Source organism: Melospiza georgiana, chromosome Z (genome assembly GCF_028018845.1).
Source record: "Melospiza georgiana isolate bMelGeo1 chromosome Z, bMelGeo1.pri, whole genome shotgun sequence".
Taxonomy (NCBI): Eukaryota; Metazoa; Chordata; class Aves; order Passeriformes; family Passerellidae; genus Melospiza; species Melospiza georgiana.
In genome coordinates this window covers 29,130,197-29,136,299 of record NC_080465.1, presented here as the reverse complement: position 1 = coordinate 29,136,299, position 6,103 = coordinate 29,130,197, and positions in this window count along the sequence as shown.

The following is a 6,103-nucleotide window of genomic DNA, read 5'->3' as shown; positions in this document are numbered from 1 at the left end:
GAGCTAGATTAATATCTTCAACATCCAGTTGCATCTTTTTGCTTCAGCTTGTTTTCAGAGGGGTTACCATGACACAAAAGCAGGATAAGTCATTGTTGAGTCAGGCCTTTTGTCTTACTGTATTTTTGTGAAAGCACAGTTTTTAGCACCATTATTGCCAGACAAAGAGATAATGACACTGTCGAGATAGATAGTTTTGAATATTTAGCACAGCCTTACTTACTCCAGTGCCCCAGGCCTCTATTAAGAGCAGTCCAGCATTATTCCTATGTTTATGTTTGGCATACTACTCTTATTATTTGGTTTGTTTTCCTTTAATCAGGGTTCAAAATCCTATTGTATTCCCTTATTACTTTACATTTCTCACAGAGTGCTGTCACACTCAGCAGTCAAAAAGCATGAAAAACCTCAAAATAATTGACCTTCTCATACTGAGATTGAGCTTAAAAGTCAAATGGTCAATTAAGTGCCTGTAACAACACATTGAGCAATTTTTCAGTTAGGAGCATCCACTTTCACAGTGTCTGAAATCATCTGGGCCAATGTACACCCAGATAAATAAATAAATAAATAAAAAGCTAAGGGATGTTCTGTGAGATAAGATCCCCTTCTATAGAGAGAAGACATACAAGAAGTGGCACAGAAAATGGAGTGAACTTCTTCATTTTACCCCCTCACTACTCCAGAAAGGCAGTATTAATTTTAAATGCAGGAAAAATTCTGAAAACTTCTCATTGGACATTAATGGCAAAGAACTTTTGACTCAATCCTGTATTTACACAAGCATGAAAATGACTTTAAAAAGAAGTGCTATGTCAGAGGTTTGGTAATTAGAAGATGATATTGGGCATCACCAGGGTGAAAGGTTAGAACATTAGCACGCCACTGAAAGGCCATGATTTACAGCAGAGTTTATACTGCTTTATTTAATATGACTTTACATGTGCCAGGTGTTGGTACATCCAGCAATGTTCTCATGGGAGACCAACAATTCTACAGCCAAAAATTATCACTCTGGGGCAAATGGTCTCCACTCTTCCCTGCCCTTGCCAGCTTGCCAACTGAACACAGCTGAGTCAGCTTTGTGTAGCTTGTTAAGTCCCCTTGATTGATCTTGATTGATCAAGATGCTCTTGATTTTGCAGGGTCTTCCTGTGTTTAGCCTCAAGTCAGAGGCATTGTTAATTCTTTTTCGTCTCACAATATTGAGGCAAAAAAAATCCCCATTTTCTAAGTTGTCTAAAGTGACAATTGAACAGCTTCCTCATTTTACCTGAGTTAACTAGCATGGATAATGTTCAGGATGTGCAGAAATATGTGTTAATGCATATGGTGACTTCACAAAACCGCAGTACCCTAAGGTGGAAGAAATAGTATCCGTTTTAAAAAGAGACAGCATGCTTTTTACACTTTTGTACAAGTTTTTAATCGAGACATTGGTCTTCATATGACTTTGAACTCTCAGCAATCATTCTAGGTAATCAGAACAGGAACTTAATTCAAAAGCAGCAACAGTCAAAACATACTTTCACGGCTGCTGCTTTGCTTGCAGAAGGATGTGATTTCTGTTTTGTCAGCTTTAAAGGGTTTGCCTCCTTTGTGCTTATGGTCTGCATTTCTAGGTCAACAGAAGGTAACACAGTGTGTTTGTGATCTTGAATAACTTTTACAAAATACTACTTGTACCAGTGACTTCTGGGATTGTGCTACCACACTAATTCTCTAAATAGCATAAATATATTACATAGGCTTTTTAGACAACAAAAATGCTTGGGAAGAATAATCCTAATGGCTATATATTATTGTAACAAAAGTGTTTTGTGTATATACTAGTCTATTATTAATTGAATCACAAATGCATGTTGTTGTACTGTCACTTATCATTTGTGTTATCATTGTTTATTTCTTCTGTATCTTACCTTTAAAATTAAATGCAAATTTTACAAATCCAGGTACAGCTAAGGAAGCAAAGCAAACTATTTCTTTTAACTTCAGGTCAAAAGGCCGGAACAGAAAAACTTATGCAGTCATACAAGTATTAAAAACCTTGTGCAGTTTGCATATCATCTTAATGGTGAGTTTTACATATAAGTTTTGCATATCATCTTACTGATTAGTATTTCCTTCCTTACTTTTCAGAATAGAAACATTCTTTTCCACACATGCCTAAGTCTGCTAAGTGAAATGAGCTCCTGAAACAAACTTTGAAGATCTGAAAAGATTTTTTTTCAGCCATGCTAGATGTATTGTGTCAACTCAATCCCGGTTTTTTTGTCAGTCCTCTCACCACATAGAAAGTTACACTGAAGCTGCAGTGAACTTCCACATACCCTGATTTAACAAACCACAGTATTTATCATCCATGTACTTCAGTCCTTTGACCCACATTCTGTGGTCAATTAATAAATTGAGTCTGTAAGGTTGTTTCACACTGGGATTGAGTAAGGATGACAAGGAGAGGGACCTACATCAGTGGTTTCCTTTCACAGTACACTTAAATACCATCAAATCCACAATCAATGGCAATGAACACACATGTTTAGCAAAGCTTTTAACCTTTTAGCCATCAGGCCATCTGCCTTTCAGGAAATACCGCTTGTGGTTCAAACTGCATGCAAGGGGTTGTGTCCACCCTAAATGTTCTTATGACCAGAATCTCTAGGTTGATGAAGGCCTGGAAATATCTTTAAATACTCCACTGTCTCTCAAGTTAAAAAAAAAAAAAAAAAAAAGTTGTAGGAACTGCTATGTAAGAGTCATTTCATGAAACAAACCCAGTCAAAACACCATAAATAGTGATGGAGAAGAGGACTAACCACTTCTCAGTGACTCTTCTGGGGCCACCCAAGATCTAATGTGGGTAAATACGCAACATGATGTAGGACATGAGATCCCTTCCATCAAAGAAATGATAGGAAAAATGCTTGTTTTTTAAACATAGGTACCGTGGCCTTCAAGCATAGTCAGACAAGTGGAAAGAACTGGAAAGGCCAGGAACACCTGGACCAGGCTTGGTTAAAGCCTTGTAGCTGCAGCAGAATCTGGACTGGACCAGCCACTTGGGATGCCAAAAGTGAAAGAGAGAGACTCAAATCCAGCTGTGAGTAACTATCACCTGTACTAAAGGGCAAAACCAGCACATGAATTGGATTTGGCCATCTGTGAACCCTGACTTTAGAAAATTGTTCTTCTCTACAAAATACTGGGAAATCCCTGGCTGGTATGACTGTACAAAGTTCTAATGAGGCATAGACATGTGCCAAGAAGAAGAATGCTGCACAGAAGGTGTTTCATTCTGACTGTAGGAGCTAAAAGAAAATGAAATGTGGCATTTTGAATACCGGTGAGGACAGAAGAGGAGAAAAAAGGATTCCTGGGGTAGATAAATGACAGGCATTGGCTACAAGAACATGAGCTTTTAGGCCAGATTTCAGAAATTACTTTGCTTCCTGAGGGCTTTGCTTCATTGGTTAAAATAAGTGGATGTGTTTGAGTAGCTGGGATTCAGCAAGAAAACACCAATCAATTACTCTGAAAGCATGAGAGTCCCCAGGGGCAGAAACCAAAGGCAAAAACTGGGCTGTTACAGGTATGTGTGTGCGTCTTTTAACACACTTTGTTGTTGAACAGCTACATCTTTGGCAAAAGAATTCTTCTAAATGTAGACTTGATGAAGAATCATCTGCTTGAATCAAGATGAAAACAAAATGTTACTGGCTATTAGTCAGTGAAATTAATCTTGTAAATATACAAACCTTATTGGAATGTGATACACATGGAATTGAAGGGGATTTTGCCCACTGTTTTTCTGGCGAACACTCCTTCATATCTTTTAACTTCATTGACAGAGGTAAAAAATAATAAGGACTTGTAATCAAGAAATGGTTTCTGTGGGGTGGAATGATCAAGGAGATTCACTTAAATATATGCATCTGGAATAAAAGCTTCCACATCTAGGTAGTCACCTTGCGATCAGTAGAGAAAAAGGTACTTTCAGGAGATGATCCATCTAACATGGATCAGATTTTACTGTAGGGTGAGATATTTTGACTGTTGTCCATCTCTCCTGACTAAATGTAAAAGAAACATAGAGTTATGCTGTTTAGAGAAATTCTAAATGTAGTAAGATAAATCCTGGCACTAAAGTCCTCCTCTGCTGCTAAGGAAAATCTATCTTCTTCAGAATGTAATAATTCTTCAGGAGAGGTCTTCAAAAGCAGATTAGAATGAGCACAGCTAAGAAAGGCTGTGTTTGTTTGATATCAACAGGTATGAGGTTTAATATCAAACTTCTGAATTTTCCCCCTTCTTTTCTAGGTGTGGGACCAAATTAGTAACACAATCTGAGAATTTTTGGCTGCAGAGATAAGTGGTCAGTGGTACTTGTAAGGAGTAAGTTAAATGTGGAATGGCAACCTCATCTCTTAAGTGTGGGGAGCAATGAATCCACAGTAAATGTTTCTTTTCTCTGTTACAGGGTGAGTTCATCTCCTGTTATTTCATCTTCTTGTCTGTCCAGCTGGGATGGACTAAAATCTGAAATAGCTGAAGAGATAGAAGATCTGGAAAAAACCTGAACACTGCAGCTGCTGTGCCTCTGGTGTTGTTAGTCACCTCACCCATATATTTGTATTTACCTAAAAAGTTTAGAAGAAGCCCTATGACATGAATGAGGTGTGGCATCTGACAGCAGTGGCCCTGGAAGAAAGAGAAGCCATTAGGAGGTACTTCTGATGGGAACAGATCCCAAAAGGCATTGCCTATGTAAATGACAAGTAAAAGTACCAGCCTCTGAAGAGAGGTGTCCCTCAGGTAAGATTAGTAATAAAACTGCAAATGATGGAGTAAAACCAAGTATTAACTGACTTATGTTGATGAGTTTGCCTTTTTGCACTGTAATTTGTGGATCAAATGTCCAAGTGAAAATACATTTAGTGAAAATTGAGGCATCAATATGGCGTGTTGACAAAAAAAACACCAATCAACAAGAACAACACAGGAAGATAATAAAATCAAGTATTTCGGGCATGAATAGAATTCCTAACAAGAATTTTCTTACATCTAAAAAAGATAATATTTTCAAAAACCTAAAGCAAATTCCTCTGAAAGTAGATATAAACTTTTGCTACATTGTAATTTCAAGCTAACAGATGGCACATGAGGCCAAAGCAGAAAAGTGCAACCCAAACAGGATTTAACTGCTGAGGACTAAGCTGTGCATGATAGGTAAGCTTCAGTTAAGGTGATAAGATTTTTCACCAACTTCAGCTTCGGGACCTAAGTTGTAAGGTGAATTCACCTTAAATGCCTGTGAATACTGACAACAGTCAATAGTTCAGCATTGTTTCTGTACAGAATTGTACATAATGTGCTTAATCCAACTGGTCCAGCTGCTTGGGGGAGGCAGCTGGACCCTGCCTTACCTAGACATTTGGCTAAGGTACCAAACCCACAGAGACTGATTTAAGATAATACTTGCAAAACCCAAATATTTCCAGACTTTAAACTTTTCTTGCATTTCTTGTTACCAGAATGATGACTATCAGCTCTTTCTTTGACTCAGAGGCACAGGACAATATTGCTGAACTTAGAAAACTAACACCAAATGGTGCTTCTTAGCTGGACATGACCATGTGAGAAAACAGTGTTATCTAAATCTTGTGAGAAGGATTTATAACTGATGATGGTACATCTTAAAATGTCTCCTGCTCTGTATGGTTGCTGTTGGAAACTGAGTGGAAGTACCATAGAAACCTGCAGAACATTATGTAAGAGAGTCCCTCATGCCCTGTGAGCAATTCTAGGTGTTGTGGAGAGGAGAAGACTCTGTAGGAAAGTACAAAAAGATCAGAAAATCTTGGTGGCCACTAAAGGCTGTGGAAACCACAGAAAATAATCAGCAAGGGCGTGGCTTCATGAGTAGGTGAGGCAGGGAGAGGATGTAGGGAGACAGAAGGCTGAAAAAAGTGTTAAAAGGGCTCTGCACAGCCTCCATGCTAGAGTATACCCTGAAAACAATCTTGAATCTTGAGGAAAGCCTCGGGAAGATAGCAGAGTGACTCTGCAGCAAACTTGTCAATATGTTCTTTTGAGTCAGGCCAGA